We start from the raw sequence: 18,084 nt of genomic DNA, 5'->3' as shown, positions 1-18,084 counted from the left end.
ATGTAAGCTAACCCTAATCCATGTTTACCTGTTGATGTCGACATGTTTGCAGGTTCAGAAACTTCTTCTTCTTGAGAAGGCTCTTCGCGTTCAAACTTGAGGCCGATGAAAGCTCTGTCCTTTAGAGGGACCCATAACAGCACAGCAGTCTTTTCTATTGCTTCGGCACCGACACCAACTGTGTCGAAAGATGCACCTACAAAAACACAAAAGTGAGACAAAGTCATATCAACAAGCCCAAAAAACACCAAAAACAAACAAAATACCTATAGCCATCCACTCCCCCGTCAAGAAGTCGGAGTCGGGCCCTAAACTAGCCAACTCCACAAAAAAGAACCGACCCATCCACCCGCGGTCGTTCGACTTGTCCGCACCAAGAAGAGCCTCCCTGTCGTCCTTGACATGCAGCAAGTACCTACCAGCCCCATAATTTTGGACCTTGTAGGTATACACAAGGTCCTCAACCCGGAACTCCATGTCCAGTTTGCCGGCCAGATGGTCGACCAAGTGCATCACCCTCCGAACCTGCGGCATCAGTTGCGCCGGCGGCACAGCCAGTGCCCTTAGAACTCCTCGCACCAGTGGCGAGAAGGGATAAGTATACCCAATTCTGAAGGGATACTCGTAGAAGCACACCTAGCCATCCGATACCCAATCGGCCCATTCGTCGGGCTGCAACAAATGAATCACCGCCGACGGAGGAAAACCACACTCCTCCCTGAGCGCCTCCACATCCTGCTTCCCCCAAGTGGCCGGCCGAGCATTCTTCCTGTCCAGAATGTGGGTAGGGCTGAAAATCGGCCCCTCAACCAGATCGCACTCCACCACCACTCTCTTGTTCTTCGCACGGGTGGATTTTGTCCCCATTCGTTGCGACATAGAAGGAATCAAAGAAAGAAAGAAGAAGAGAAGAAGATGGAAGCCGAGCAGTTACCTGAAAGAAGGAGAGAGAAAGAGCGCCGATCGTTTTTTCTGCGAAAGAGAAGAGAGAGATTGCAGAAGTGATTGCGGATGGTTGGAAGCGCAGTCCTACTTATTGGCGCAGATGGACGGTTGGCGTCTCCAAGGTAAAAGTCATCATGATCCTAACGCCGTCAGTGTTGGGGAGGTTAAGAGGCGGTTTCCGTTTTTTCCTTCCGTGAAACCCATTTCTCCTTTTTTGAACTTCCCGGAATAAATTCAAAATGGGTTTGGGGAAAATTGTTAGGGGGAAAAATACCCTCTTGGTGACATGGGCATACGTGGCAAGCATTGCTTACGTGGCTGCCAACAAGGCGCAAGGTGGCATTATTCGAACGGTATTCCTAACTGCTGGGCTCAAAACGGACGTTACAAACCCTTGATGAAGCCTGCCTTCATTACGTATTTATTATCTAATTATGAGCAATTATTCCATAAACGTTACATTCTTGTTGTAAATGCCTATAAAATGGCTTAGTCTTGTCTATTTTACACACATGATTTCCAAGCAATAAACCTACGATTATCTTATGCTACTACAACTTGCTCTCACCATTTTCAATTATCTAGCTTGATCGATTGTTAGCACCTTCATCAAGGCAAGTTCGTCTCTAAGTCAAATTTGCCCAAAACAGTACCCACCTTGGTTGTAAGCACCTTGATTGAAACCCGATGGCCTATATGGTGGAATGGGTGTTAGGCGTTGAGGAGCTTGTTGTTGAGGAGCTTGATGTTGAGGAGGAGGAGGTGGTTGAATCCCTTGATTGTCCTTGTATGAGAAATTTGGGTGGTGTCTCCACCCTGAATTGTATGTTTGAGAATAAGGATCAAATCTTGGGTTTATGGCCGTCGCTTGCTCCATGGTGGAGTTATAATAAGAAAAGAGATGATCAACACCTCCACAAATCTCGCAAGACATCACTTGGACCGGGGCACATGTAGAACCCATGTTAGCTTTTTCAAGCCTCTTTGCAAGCATGTCAATTTTTGAGTTCAAGAAATCACCAAAACTTTTCTTCGGAGTAGCTCTTCTATCACTACCCCATGCATGGAGTTTTTCTATTTCCTCAATCATCTTCTCCACTTGATCCACCAGAAGCTTCTTAATTTGACCACCGGCACCCGCATCTAGGTGAGATCTCAATGTAGGATGTAGGCCATCATAGAAGCTTTGAACAACAAGCCATTGGTTGAAACCATGGTGAGGGCATGATCTAACATACTCCTTAAATCGCTCCCATGCCTCACTCAAAGTCTCATCCTCCTCTTGAGTGAAATTTGTGATCTTCCGCCTCCATTCCGCGGTCTTCTCGGGTGGACAATATTTATCAAGAAAAGCCTTTGTGACCTCATTCCAAGTAGTCAAAGAACCTTCCGGAACCGTTCTCAACCAATGCTTTGCCTTATCACGAAGAGAAAAATGGAACATATGCATATTGAAAAACTCATCGGTAACACCATTTTGCTTAATAGTAGCACAAAGTTCGTAGAAGTTGTCCAAATGTGTGAAAGGACATTCGGTTGGTGCACCTCCAAATTAATCAAGATTTATCATTCGGATTAATGAGGGTGACAATTCAAAGTTATTAACCGTCGTAGTGGGTAGCAAAATTCCACTACGAAGCTGAAAACTTTCCGGATGCCCATAATCTCGGAGTAGGCGTGGCTCCGGAGGAGGCGGTCGTGGAGGAGGTCCATCGTCTTCCATGATGTCTTCTTCTGATTCTGAAGGTGTAAATAATTTGAGGTTGAGAAACACCTCGTAGTTGCCTCCTAAAAATCCTTAAAGTTCTGTCCAATTCAAGATCAACAGGAATAAGAGGTGATTGCTTGCTCTTTCGTGTCATGGACAATCAAACAAAGCTAAAGAGATCATTAGCATTGACAATCAAAAAGTATAACTCTTTATTTGCAAAAATAAATAAGAAAAAGTTTGATACAAAGGACTTAGACTCATTCAACGAATAGCAATTCAATGTGACTATTGCCTTCCCGGCAACGGCGCCAAAAACATGATGGAGCGTCGACAACCTATCAAATAATAACCTAACTCGGTCTTCCTAACTAAGTAGAAAGGGTAAGAAAGGGTCGAACCCAAGAGAGGCTATGAATCAACCACCAAATGCTATCGAATATAAAAGCTAAGTCAAGTCGGGGGTGTTTTGATTTGTTAAGAGTTCTACACTAATTAGGACAAACTAAGATAATTAAAGGATGAAAATTCAATTAAGAGAAACTAAGGTACATGCAACACCACTCAATTTAATCATGAATGGTTCAAAAGCATAAGGATTAGAAGCAATATTATGGAATAAATTAGTGGATAGTCATCTAAGGCACCTAACTGCTCTATCGAGCTAGAAAGGATAACTTGATCATGAACTACAACCTATTTTCATGGTGCAAAACATGAATTCAAGCAATAAAACGTAAGTTACGATGACAAAATAATCCCATAGAGTTGGAAGCCCTATTTTCATGGTCTTTTAGTCTAGCAATCAAAAGGGATCCCACAACTCAATTTCATCTTTCGATCCTTGGTTGAGGAGACTATAAATAAGTCTAAATGATGATCAAACATGAAGACTAGCAATAAAACCCTTTCAATCAACTAATAAACATCCCACAATCACTAAAATCCCAAATGCATAAATCAATTGTTCATGACTCAAAAGAGGGGTTCACCCGAACCCTAGAAATTTAATACTCACAATCCACGGAAATCAAACCAACAACAACAATAATCGAGCAATACATGATAATAAGTTGATAAAGATTGATGGAAATCAATAACTAAGAACAAGAAATGAATAATATCACTACTTGATTAATTGAAATAAAAAGTAGAGAAGTTAGAGTTCACAAATGAAGCTTCAATGGAGGAAATTGCTGAAAATGTTGAATTACAATCATGATTCTTGATCTTGAATTGGAGGATTAATCTAAATAAGCAAGTAAATTAAACCAACTAAGTGTTTTTCTAGAGAGAGAATCTGAAAATATAAGAGAATGTGTTCTAAGTTCTAAGCCAAAAACCATAATAATCCCCAATATTTCGGAATCCGTCAAAATAAAAAAAATCGCAGAACATGTCGTCCCGGGCGGGACGAGATTGTCGCGGGCGGGACAAGAGAGCTGGGCAAAAATTGCAAAAAGTTCCAGTAGCAAAATCCCGCCCGGGGTGAAAATCGTCGCGGGCGGGATGCCTTGTCCCAGGCGTGATGGGTCGCGGGCGAGGTGAGCTTTCTCGCGGAGAATCGTACATAGCCTGCTTCAAATGGCCATAACTTCTTCGTTACTCGTCCAAATAAGGCGTGTGACCACTCGTTGGAAAGCTCTTGGAATAAGATTTCATCTCCAACTGGAATCACAAGAAAATATTAAGTAGAAAAAATTTATGCTCGTTTTAGTATGGCAGTTGTGCACAAGTTCGACTCCTTGGCTTTTCCGGCTTCTCCGGCTCTTTTCTTGGCCCTTTAGCTCTTCAAAATGCTCATGGATCACCAAATACCTACACAAAGGGAAATGAAACAAGGGACACAAAGAAAAACAAAGTAGAAAATTGCCTTAAAACTATAAAAACTAATGAAAGTAAGAAAAGTAAGAAAAATGCAGAAAGTAAGGAAAAAGAGATAAAAATCCACTAAACTAACACTAAAGTCCACCTAAAAACACCATCCTTAGTGGGTTAAAAACCCACTTATCAAACTCCCCCAAGCTTGGAAATTGCTTGTCCCCAAGCAATACACACGAACCTCAAAGGAGTTGAAAAGTGTCCTACTCAGGAATCACAAGTGCCATAACTTTTCAAAAACATTGAGATCGTTTTGAAAATCATCAAATCATAAGTTTTACAAAACCACCACAAATGCAACACATGGAACTAAATAACTAATCTTACCACAATTCTCCCCCAAGCTTGACTCGATTATGTATAAGTAGCTTCTCACTTTAGTTGTGCAAAGTAAAAACAAGAGAGTCGCTCAAGTGTTTAAGGGTTGCAAAATTAATTAACAACACTCAATCTAGTAAAAGCATGTCGACTCAAGTGATTTTCCTTCCACGAATTTGCTTATTGCCTTTCTCCACTCAAAAGAGAAACGATACGGGGATCATGAAATCCTTGAAATTGGGGAAGGCTAAGGTTCTAAGGGCAAGGAAGATGTCATTTGGGGAATTGGAGCTCAAAAAGAAAAGCACATATACCAACAAAATCCCGCCTGGGGTGAAAATCGTCTCGGGCGGGATGCCTTGTCCCGGGCGGGATGGGTCCCGGTCGCGGGCGAGGTGAGCTTTCTCGCGGAGAATCGTACATAGCCTGCTTCAAATGGCCATAACTTCTTCTTTACTCGTCTAAATAAGGTGTGTGACCACTCGTTGGAAAGCTCTTGGAATAAGATTTCATCTCCAACTAGAAGCACAAGAAAATATTAAGTAGAAAAAAAACTTATTCTCGTTTTAGTATGGCAGTTGTGCACAAGTTCGACTCCTTGGCTATTCCGGCTTCTTAGGCTCTTTTCTTGGCTCTTTGGCTCTTCAAAATGCTCATGGATCACCAAATACCTACAAAAAGGGAAAGGAAACAAGGGACACAAAGAAAAACAAAGTAGAAAATTGCCTAAAAACTATAAAAACTAATGAAACTAAGAAAAGTAAGAAAAATGGAGAAAGTAAGGAAAAAGAGATAAAATCCACTAAACTAATACTAAAGTCCACCTAAAAACACCATCCTTAGTGGGTTAAAAACCCACTTATCAAACTCCCCCAAGCTTGCCAATTGCTTGTCCCCAAGCAATACACACGAACCTCAATGGAGTTGGAAAGTGTCCTCCTCAGGAATCACAAGTGCCATAACTTTTCAAAAATAAACATTGAGATCATTTTGAAAATCATTAAATCTTAAGTTTTACAAAACCACCACAAATGCAAAGGACGAGCAATACCAGGGGGAAAGATTCCCACAAGCCTACTTCGAGAGTCCTTTGTAGGCCAGAAAACCTCGGTCTTCTCCACATTAAGATGTAACCCGAGACCAGGCCCATCCTCCATAATCAACTGCATAACCTTCCCCACCACCAAGGTGTCACCAATAACAGTGCCGTCATCCAAAAACCATGCCTGAAGACATACATCAAAAGCGTCCCTAATTTTACAAACCATGGGTTGTAAAACCAAAGCAAAGAGCAGAGGACCAAGGGGATCACCCTGCTGCACCCCCTGAGACGACCATAACGTGTGCTCCCCATAATACAATCAGGATGGAGTAGAGTAGCAAAATTCAACCCATCGTGAAATTCCCGGACAACTATGGCGAACTTCACATTACATGGCCGCTCGATCAACTAAATTGAAGGCATTTTGAAAATCCACCAACAACATTGGAAGACCCACATCTGAACCCCGATCCTCAATCAACTGGTTCATAGCATGAAGAATTGCCTCACCACCCGCAGATATCCCGACACCAAATTGAAGACAATCAAAATAACATCCCAAAGACGGACCAACCATAACAGCACCAACCTTCGAAACCAGAGTCGCCAAACAGTACCCACAACAATAGGACGAATACCACCACCGGGCTTGACAAGAGATGTGAGGGGAGCACTAGCAACATACTCTCCCAAACCCATAAGACATTTCCCAGCTAAAAATAGATTAACCACCCCAGAAATGGAGTCAACAAACTCATCTGAAACAACCACAACAACATCACTCAAACAATCCATAAGGTGTTGAGCTCGCAAACCGTCCCTCCCACAAGATGTGCCACGTGGAAAACTCCTAATCCGGTCCAAAACAACAGCAGAAGTAGCCATGAGCTGATGGTGATCAACATGAATATCAGGCAAGGACGGAGCTGGAGAAGAAGGGTGTTTTGACTGTAAATCCGCAAGAGTTGCCTCAGTATAAGGCGCAATGCCAGAAGAAGAAAGAACACAGACTACAGCAGTGTAATGGCCGTCACAAATCTTCCTACGACACTGCTTGATATTACGTTCTGCCAAATCAAGATCCTGGTCGGCATCCATCAAAGTAGGGGATCGAGCTTCCAAAGCTTTTTTGCAAAAGCAACATATTACCACCCGACTCACTCCAAGTACGAATAGCATTAGCAATTATCTCTTCCTGCCGTTGCCGCCTAACGACAGATGAGCACTCGCGATTACTCCTCGGACTAAAGATCTTAAGGATACATAGAGGCAACACGAGAAGACTAACCCAACAAGAGATGTCGTCAGGCTTGCAAATCACCTTATCAAGCGCGCCTTTTAATACCCGGGGAAACCCAGACGACATTTAGGTGGGATTGATTTCACAGTGCAAAGACGTTTAGAAAGAAATCTGTCAAGGAGAGTGACGGTAAACCACATTCCTGTTCTCGCACTGCAGTATCCACATGAACATCAGAAGCAAGTGACGGCTTAGAAAGACCATAGAGCACAAAGCGAACAACCCCATCCCCAACATCAGGTGGGGCCTGTTAGGTTATGATACATATAATTGAATATAAATCATGCGGAAAAACCATAAAGCCAGGAATCCAAATTAATTGCCACATAACAATTAGCATAATTTAGGACACATGCACTTTGTAGCGTGCCCTCCCTAGCTGCGCCCGAACCGAACAAGAACAAGTCTAGGACTCCAAATGTCGTCCCTCCATAAATAGTCCACAGCACGTTAGGATCCGCCTTAGATTTAATTAACAAGAATTGCACCTAAGGTTCTATGAATATGTTCGAATATTTTAGGCAAATATTAGACTTAGTTTTAATCCTTAAAACTAGGTGAATAATTGAAATTATGTTGTTCATAAATTTGTGAATGCCATCACATATTTATAGAGTAGGAATATGGAATTAGAAGTCTACTCGATTCAAGAATTCTAACTCTATTAGAATTAGAGTTTACTAAAAACTAGTAACTTAGAAAATTAATCTTTTAATCTAATCCTAATCGCTTAAGGATTCGATGTATGCACAAACTCCAACACGCACACGAGCATGGCCCACAAGCGAGCAGGCCATGCCCGCGCGCATGAGAAGCCCATCGTAGGCGCACAGCCCACACGCTGCCTTGCAGCCCATGTGCTGCTTCGCAGCCCGCATTGCTCGCAGCCGTGGCACGCTGGGCCTGGCCTTGCGCTGGGCCTGGCGTGCCTTTGGCTTGCTGTAGTGCACGCTGGGCTTGTTCAGCGTGTGCCTGGCTTCGTGCTGGGCCTTTGTCTAGCAAGCTCGTCCGATGCTTATTTCGTACGACGTAATTCATTTCCGATTCGAACAATATTTACCATTTCCGATTAATTTTCTGATTCCGGACTTCATTTCCGATTCGAACAATATTTACCATTTCCGATTCAGGAATTAATTTCTGTTTCGAATAAATATTTAATATTTCCGATTCCGTAATTATTTTCCGATTCCGATAATATTTCCGATTCTGACAATATTTCCGTTTCCGGCAATATTTCCGAATCCGACAATATTTCCATTTCCGATATTATTTTCCGATGCGTGCCATGTTTCCATTTCCGGTAACATCTACGACTTGGATAATATTTATATTTCCGATACGATCCATATTTCTGTTTCCGGCAATAACATCGTTTCCGGAGTATCCATAATTTGCCTTTTGACGATTTCAGCTCCCACTGGAACCGAGATCCGTCGATTCCGAATATTCATAAATGGAGTATTTAATTCCATTAAATACTTGATCCGTTCACGTACTATTTGTGTGACCCTACGGGTTCAGTCAAGAGTAAGCTGTGGATTAATATTATTAATTCCACTTGAACTGATGGGGCCTCTAGCTAGGCATACAGTTCACTTGATCTCACTGAATTATTAACTTGTATAATTAATACAGAACCGCATTTATTAGACTTAGCATTAAATGCATACTTGGACCAAGGGCATTATTTCCTTCAGTCTCCCACTTGTCCTTAGGGATAAGTGTGCATTTCCTAGTTCAGAATATCATCTCCACCGTAGAACAGGAAATCATCTTTGTGCCTTTTCAAGTACTTCAGAATATTCTTATTGATATAAGTGATTTGACTGAGTCTGCCATATTGAACCTTTCAAGCACCTTATTGATATAAGTGATTTGACTGAGTCCTGTCATCTTTTTAGATCTATCTCTGTAAATCTTGATGCCTAGTATGTACTGTGCTTCTCCTAGATCCTTCATCGAAAAACATTTCCCAAGCCAAATCTTGACATAGTTTAACATAGGCATGTCATTTCCGATAAGTAATATGTCATAGACATATAATACTAGAAAAGCAATTTTGCTCCCACTGACCTTCTTGTATACACAAGATTCGTCTGCGTTCTTGATGAAACCAAAGTCATTGACTGCTTCATCAAAATGTATATTCCACCTCCTTGATGCTTGCTTCAATCCGTAGATTGATTTCTTAAGCTTGCATACCTTTTTAGCATTCTTTGGATCCTCAAAACCCTCAGGCTGTGTCATAAACACAGTTTCTGTTAAAACACTGTTTAAGAAAGCAGTTTTGACATCCATCTGCCATATTTCGTAATCGTAATATGCAGCGATTGCTAACATTAAACGAATAGACTTTAGCATTGCCACTGGTGAAAAGGTTTCATCGTAATCCACACCGTAGACTTGCCTATAACCTTTTGCAACCAATCTAGCTTTGAAAACATCTAGTTTTCCATCCTTGTCCTTTTTCAGTTTGAAAACCCATTTGCTTCCTATGGCTTGGTAGCCATCTGGAAAATTGACCAAATCCCAAACTTGATTTTCAGACATGGAGTCTAATTCAGATTGCATGGCTTCTTGCCATTGCTTTAAGCTAGGGCTCGTCATAGCTTGTTTGTAAGTCGCAGGTTCATCACTTTCAAGTAATAGAACTTCATAGCTGTCGTTCGTCAAAATACCCAATGCCTTTCCGGTTGAGATCTAAATCTCTGCGATCTACGCGGGGTTACATTTCTAGATGGTCCTTTATTCTCACCAGATTCTTCTAAAGATCTCTGAGTTTCAACCTGAATGTCATCTTGAGCATTCTCTAGAGTTTGTTGTTCGACTCGATTTCTTCGAGGTCTACTTTTCTCCCACTTGTCATTTTGGATATGTGATCTCTTTCCAAGAAGATACCATCTCGAGCAACAAACACCTTGTTTTCAGATGTATTGTAGAAGTAATATCCCTTTGTTTCCTTTGGATAGCCCACAAGGATACATTTGTCAGATTTTGGTTGAAGTTTGTTTGAAATTAATCGTTTGACGTAAAATTCACAACCCCAAATCTTAAGAAAAGACACTTTTGGAGGCTTTCCAATCCATAACTCATATGGAGTCTTTTCAACAGCTTTAGACAGAGCTCTATTTATAGTGAGTGCAGCTGTGTTTAGTGCATGTCCCCAAAATCTATTGGAAGTTCGGCCTGACCCAGAGGGCAACGATGTTTTTAGTATCTAAGCAAGAAACAGAAATGATGTTTTTAGTAAGACTTGGAACATGAAATAATCTTCTAGTTCCAAAACTAGCCCAGAGGGCAACGATAAATAATAAGTTCCTACAGCTAATGCAGCAATCCGTGCTCCATTTCCCACTCGTAGGTCGACTTCACCCTTGCTTAACCTTCTACTTCTTCTTAGTCCCTGAGAATTGGAACATAAGTGTGAGCCACAACCTGTATCTAATACCCAAGAAGTTGAATTAGCAAGTATACATTCTATAACGAAAATACCTGAAGATGGAACAACTGTTCCGTTCTTCTGATCTTCCTTAAGATTTGGACACTCTCTCTTGTAATGGCCAATTCCATCACAATAAAGACAGCTTAATGTGAATATTTTCCGAATATTCGCAAATGGAGTATTTAATTCCATTAAATACTTGATCCGTTCACGTACTATTTGTGTGACCCTAAGGGTTCAGTCAAGAGTAAGCTGTGGATTAATATTATTAATTCCACTTGAACTGAAGCGGCCTCTAGCTAGGCATACTGTTCACTTGATCTCACTGAATTATTAACTTGTATAATTAATACTGAACCGCATTTATTAGACTTAGCATTAAATGCATACTTGGACAAGGGCATTATTTCCTTCAGGGCCACAAAGTCAAAACCATGACGACAGTTAAAACGAATAGAATGCGTCTTAAAACAATCCCCACAAAGCCAAATCTCCATACGGCTGAAGGTCAACTCGGTTGGGTGGGAATCTGGTATGAAACGTGTAAACATTTTACATAAAGTTTTGGTGAAAACCTGGAAACAAGTTGCGATCCCGCCCCTTTTTGAATGCAAAAACTCAGTATGTGAAAGATAAATGCACCACTCTTGGCATTGTTAGAGTGACTAATAGAAATCGACTTGACACGTAAAATTTTGTCAAAGCAATACAAGAAAACGCGTCATTATCGACCGCCTAAAACGGTTGGTAAAGGTCTTAAATTAGTAGGCAAAAATTTACAGACCGTAATGATCGGTAAGGGTGGACGGTATCCTTAGGATTGATATTTGGGTAATTACCGATTGAGAAGCAATAGGTAAAAAATTTAGCGACTGACTTAGCAGACGTTAAAATACCAATTTTATTTGGCAGTCGGTAAATTACTGACCCACTAGGCAGTCGGTGAATTACCGACCATAAGGGTATCTCCAACAATAGTATTACCATCATCGAGATACCAAGCTTGAAGAGTAAGCTTGCAACCATGATTAATCGTCTGAACCAAAGGATGCAGAGCTAGGACGAACAACAAATGACCCAAAGGACCACCTTGTTGAACCCCTTGACAAGACCAAAGGATAGAGTCATCATAGTAGAGCCTAGAAGGTTGAGAATACCAAACTCAACCAACAAAGCAATGGAAGGGCAACGCAAATTAATTCATCATCTCCACCGTAGACCAGGAAGTCATCTTTGTGCCTTTTCAGGTACTTCAGAATATTCTTGGCAGCAGTCCAATGTGCCTCTCATGGGTCTGACTGGTATCTGCTCGTAGCACTGAGTGCATACGCAACATCCGGGCGTGTACATATCATAGCATACATTATTGAACCAATCAATGATGCATATGGAATCCCATTCATTCTTCTACGCTCATCAAGTGTTTTTGGGCACTGAGTCTTGCTTAGAGTCATTCCATGAGACATGGGTAGGTAGCCTCGCTTGGAGTCTGCCATCTTGAACCTTTCAAGCACCTTATTGATATAAGTGCTTTGACTGAGTCCAATAATCCTTTTAGATCTATCTCTGTAAATCTTGATGCCCAGTATGTACTGTGCTTCTCCTAGATCCTTCATCGAAAAACATTTCCCAAGCCAAATCTTGGCAGGGGTTCAACATAGGAATGTCATTTCCGATAAGTAATATGTCATCGACATATAGTACTAGAAAAGCAATTTTGCTCCCACTGACCTTCTTCTATACACAAGATTCGTCTGCGTTCTTGACGAAACCAAAGTCACTGACTGCTTCATCAAAACGGATATTCCAGCAAGTATACAGTCTATATTGAAAATACCTGAAGATGGAACGACTGTTCCGTTCTTCTGATCTTCCTTTAGCTTCAAGCAATCTCTTCTCCAGTGCCCCTTCTTCTTACAGTAGAAGCATTCAGACTCAGAAGTGGGTTGATTGACCTTCCTCTTTTCAGACTTGGCGCCAGTTTGCTTAGTCGGGCTGGCCTTCTTGCCACCTTTCTTAGCATTCCTCTTCTTTCCAGATTTCTTGAACTTGCCCCCACGCACCATAAGCACATCTTGCTTATCACTTTTGAGCGTCTTTTCAGCGGTCTTCGGCATACCGTGAGGCTCAGTGAGCGTTTTGTCCAGACTATTCATACTGTAGTTCAGTTTGAACTGATCATACCCGTTATGAAGGGAATGGAGGATGGTGTCTACAGCCATTTCCTGAGAGAATTGCTGATCCAGCCGACTCATATTCTCAATGAGTCCAATCATTTTGAGAATATGTGGACTTACGGTCTCGCCTTTCTTAAGATTGGTCTCAAGAATTTGCCTATGAGTCTTGAATCTTTCGACCCGAGCCAGATCTTGGGACATGTTCTTTAACTCACTGATGATCGTGAAAGCATCTGAGTTGATGAACGTTTTCTGTATATCTGCACTCATGGTTGCAAGCATTAGACATTTCACATCCTTGTTGGCATCAATCCAACGATTGAGGGCTGCCTGAGTTACCCCGTCGCCCGCGGCTTCGGGCATCGCCTCTTCCAGGACATACTCATTTTCTTCCTGCATAAGAACTATTTGCAAGTTCCTTTTCCAGTCAAAGAAGTTTTTTCCGTTCAACTTCTCCTTTTCGAGAATTGATCGAATGTTGAATGAATTGTTGTTTGCCATAGTTAAAACTACAATTGAAAAAGAATAAAAAAACTAAATAATCATTCACAGTTTCTCTTAATAAACTTAAATTCTAGCATACATGCATACTTTAATGTTCATTAAGCATTTTATTCAAGTTATGTGTTCCGGCAGGTGTGAATAAAATGATTCCAAGACCCTTAAATCATTGAAGAATTAAGCACATTATGTATTTAGACTCAATTCTAAAATATTTTAGTTAAGCAAAGCCTTTGCTAATAGTCTAGAAACTACTCTTGGTTGATAGGTACGTCTAAGAACTTATTAGGTAAACCTATCGCACTTGCCACGACATAAAAGGACTCCTTACTTATATCGTTTAGTTTCACAAAACTAACATGTACTCACAATTATTTGTGTACCTTACCCCTTTAGGATCAATAAGTAACACCTCGCTGAGCGTAAAACTATTACTAGATTGATGTAAAGGTTATCCAAATAAGTTTTATTTTGGCATGGCACCTTTTAACTCAATTTTTAAAGTTTGTAACTTAAGGCTCTTACTATGTTGGTTAGATTTTAAGTGAACTAAAATCCTTAATCATGCAACATAATCAAGCCACAATCTCATGCATATTTAAGACATATTTAAAAGAAATAAATAACTTAAAGCATGCATAAATTAAATGTGATCTAGTATGGCCCGACTTCATCTTGAAGCTTCAACTTCAAAGTCCGTCTTGAAAATGGTTGGAAACTCCGTCTTGAATTTCACCGTGGGAGGCGCCATTTTCTTTAAACAGGATCAGCTATAATTAACCTAATTACAACTATTTTATGGTATACAAACCATATTTGAATTGAAAAAACAAACTTTGGTGCATTAGACCAATTACATTCAAATTAATGGTACGCATACCATATTTTCTATCCTATTTGGGACATACTAGTCACTTCATAACCTGCAAAACAGTTCATATACAATATATACCATTCACCCATTCATTATCATGAATGGCCCACATAGCTGGTTAGTAAAACACGTTATGCATCACATAAATATTTGCTGCAATTAATCAAGAGCACCAATAATCTACCAATTATTCTAAAGGAAAAAATGCCCTTGGTCCAAGTATGCATATAATGTTAAGTCTAATAAATGCGGTTCAGTATTAATTAAACAAGTTAATAATTCAGGGAGATCAAGTGAGCTGAATGCCTAGCTAGAGGCCGCTTCAGTTCAAGTGGAATTAATAATATTAATCCACAGCTTACTCTTGACTGAACCCGTAGGGTCACACAAATAGTACGTAAACGGATCAAGTACTTAATGGCATTAAATACTCTATCTATGGATATTCGGAATCGACGGTTCTTGGTTTTAGTGGGAGCTAAGATCGTCAAAGGCAAGCAAATGAATACTCCGGAAACGATGATATTGCCGGAAACGGAAATATGGATCGTATCGGAAATATAAATATTATCCAAGTCGTAGATGTTGCCGGAAACGGAAACATGGTACGTATCGGAAAATATTAATGGAAATGGAAATATTGCCGGAAACGCAAATATTGTCAGAATCGGAAATATTATCGAAATCGGAAAATAATTCCGGAAATGGAAATATTAAATTTTTGTTCGAAACGGAAATTAATTCCGGAATCGGAAATATTAAATATTGTTCGTATCGGAAATAAATTCCGGAATCGGGAATTTAATCGGAAGCGCATCATACGAATTAACATCAGACGAGGCTTGCTAGACGAAGGCCCAACACGAAGCCAGGACCGCGCCCAACAAGCCAAGCGCCCAACACGAAGCTGCTAGAGCCCCGCCAGGCCCAGCGCAAGGCTAGGCCCAGCAAGGCCATGGGGCGCGCGCGGGCTGATGCTCGTGGGCTGCGAGCAGCGCCTGCTCGTGTGGGCCGTAAGGCCTGGGCGGGTTTGTGAGATGCTCGTAGTCGTGCACGCTCGTGTTCGTAACGAATCCTAATCCTATCGAAATTCGTGCATTGATTAAATCCTAATCCTAAAAGATTAAATTTATTATTTAGAGTTCTATTAGGATTCTAATTAATAAATCCACATCCTAGTAGGATTACAATTCCTTTCCATAAACTCTATAAATAGGTGCCTAGGGTCACATATTTAGATCGAGGATTGAAGTATTCAAATGTAAGATTTTCAAGCAAAAATCAGCCACAAACACTTGCCCTATTTAGCCGAAAATCTTAGTACCTTAAGGGCGAATCTAGTTGGTCAATCTTAAGGCGGATCCGGACGTGCTGTGGACTATCTACGGAGGGACGACACTTGGGAGTCCTAAAGACTTGTTCTTGTTCGGTTCGGGCGCAGCTAGGGAGGGCACGCTACAAAGTGTATGCATCTAAATTATGCTAAATGATTATGTGTAAATAATATGTTTCCTGGCTTTATGGTTTTTCCGCATGATTTATGTTTAGTCATATGTATCATAACCTAACAGTGGTATCACGAGCCTCTTATTATTTTCATAATCTAAATTGCATGGACATGGTTAAATTTTACAAATTTGCAAAGGATTAAAGGGGTGATTAATTTTTGTAATTAATTGCAAATTGCGTTTATTTAATTATATGTACGCAGTTTTTCGGCAGAATATTCGTTACTCATCCAAATCGAGTGATTTTTGTGTCAATTTCCGCATGTAAAAGGGATTCTAAAAGCCTAACTATGACTTTTCGGAGGTTTTAGTTTTTCGAACGCAAAAGTTTGTAAATTTAAGCTGTTAAATTGAATATTTGCGATTCTTGTTGATAAATGTTGAGTTTTTTATTGACCTACAGTATATGTTTAACAATTATGAATGCCAAGAGTTGTTAATTATACAACCTAATTTGTAATTATGATTAATTTGTTGAAATTCGAATAATTTAGAATTGATTTGATTTTCATAATTAATTAATAATTTGATTATGTACCAATGATTAAAATCCACCATAAAAATTGTTAATTTATGTTAAATTTTAAATTTTTATGACCTAGATTTGAATCCATGTTAATCGGAAATTAATTAATTAATAAATTTTCGATTTTTCGCCCTAAAATTATGAAATTGATATGATTTATTAATTTGTCATTAATTTTAAATTAAAAATTTTAAATTTTTATGAAAACACTCATGAATGTTGCACGCACAAAGAAATGGAAGCTACGTGTTACCCTTAAGTGTGTTGTATAGTGCAGGCACGCGACGACGAGCAAGGGAGCTCGTCCCCCGTGCGGTACGAATGCAGCGAGCAACATAGCGTAGCGCGCACGAAGCAAAGGAGCTGGCCGTGTGTGCTATGCGATGGGCGTGGGCGAGGGGCAAGGCAAGCGAGCATTCGCGTGTGGGCAGCAAGCGAGTTGCGCCATAACGCGCACTACCTCGCGCTAGCGAGCGAAGGCTCGCGCCAGCGAGCGAAGGCTCTCGCGCAGCGAGCGCTGGCTCGCGTGCAGCGAGCGGTGCCTTGCGAGGATGAGCAGCAGCAGACGCGACACAGCACAGAGGCTGCGCGCATCGTGGCCAGCGATGGCTACGTGTGCGTGTGGCCTATGGCTGTGCGTTGCGTGGTGATGTGCGTGCCTTGTGTTACGATTAAATCGTTTTAAATTTTAATTTGAGATTTTCAGTTCGAGTAATTTTAATTAATTTTTAAATTAATAATTTAAATTGTTTTCTTGGATTTTAATTTTGAATATTATAATTATTATAAATTTTAATTTATTCTAATTATTTTACTAAAATTAAAAACCTTGAATTAATTTAAATTCGACTGAAAATAAATTAAATAAGTGGATTCAATTATAAATTTATATGAGCTTTAAATTTTAATTAAACTTGTATGTTTCCGGTTAGACTAGAAATACATTTTTATGTTTAAAATTAGTAAAGCATATGAATTTATTGGTTTAAGTGGGAGCCCTTTTAGTCATAAACTCTTGATTAGGTCTACAAATCCTTAAGGTTAAAACAACTTGATTAGAATTAATAAGGACTGAATAATTGGTAGATTATTGGTGCCCTTGATTAATTGCTGCAAATGTTTATGTGATGCATACAATGTGTTTTTACTAACAAAGTCTATGTGGGCCATTCATGATAATAAATGGGTGAATGGTATATATTGTATATGTACTATTTTGCAGGTTATGAAGTGACTAGTATGGCCCAAATAGGATAGAAAATATGGTCTGCGTACCAGTAATTTGAATGTAATTGGTCTAATGCACCAAATTTGTTTTTCAATTCAAATATGGGCTGCGTACCATCAAATAGTTGTAATTAGTTTAATTATAGCTGATCCTATTTGAAGAAAATGGCGCCTCCCACGGAGAAATTCAAGAAGTTTCCAACCATTTTCAAGACGGGCTTTGAAGTTGAAGCTTCAAGATGAAGTCGGGCCATACTAGATCACATTTATCTTATGCATGCTTTAAGTTATTTATTGCTTTTAAATATGTCTTAAATATGCATGAGATTGTGGCTTGATTATGTTGCATGATTAAGGATTTTAGTTCACTTAAAATCTAACCAACATACACTACAAAAAAATAGTACACATAATGACGCTTTTTCAGTCGAAAAGTGGCACCAAAAAGCGTCACAATTTTCTAAAATGACACTTCAATAAACCGTCATTATATTTTGGGCCACTATATAATGACGCTTTTAGTAGCCACAATTTTGGCCTTTTGTGACGCTTTTTTATGCCACTTCTTTAATATAAGGACGCTTTTTGTGGTGGGTATTTGTCTAGCTAAATCTAGCACGAAATCGCACCAA

The 18,084-nt window shown here is 40.1% G+C and overlaps 1 non-coding gene across 1 annotated transcript; it reads left to right on the top strand.

Moving 5' to 3' along the window:
* The first annotated feature begins 2,153 nt into the window (after positions 1-2,153).
* Positions 2,154-2,260, top strand: LOC130462340 (small nucleolar RNA R71). Its single transcript, XR_008922436.1, has one exon. It is a non-coding gene; the product is annotated as a small nucleolar RNA R71 (small nucleolar RNA).
* Positions 2,261-18,084: the final 15,824 nt, after the last annotated feature.

This window comes from Spinacia oleracea, chromosome 5, assembly GCF_020520425.1.
Source record: "Spinacia oleracea cultivar Varoflay chromosome 5, BTI_SOV_V1, whole genome shotgun sequence".
NCBI lineage: Eukaryota > Viridiplantae > Streptophyta > Magnoliopsida > Caryophyllales > Amaranthaceae > Spinacia > Spinacia oleracea.
Note: the sequence above shows the minus strand (reverse complement) of the source record. Positions and strands in the feature narration are given on the sequence as shown.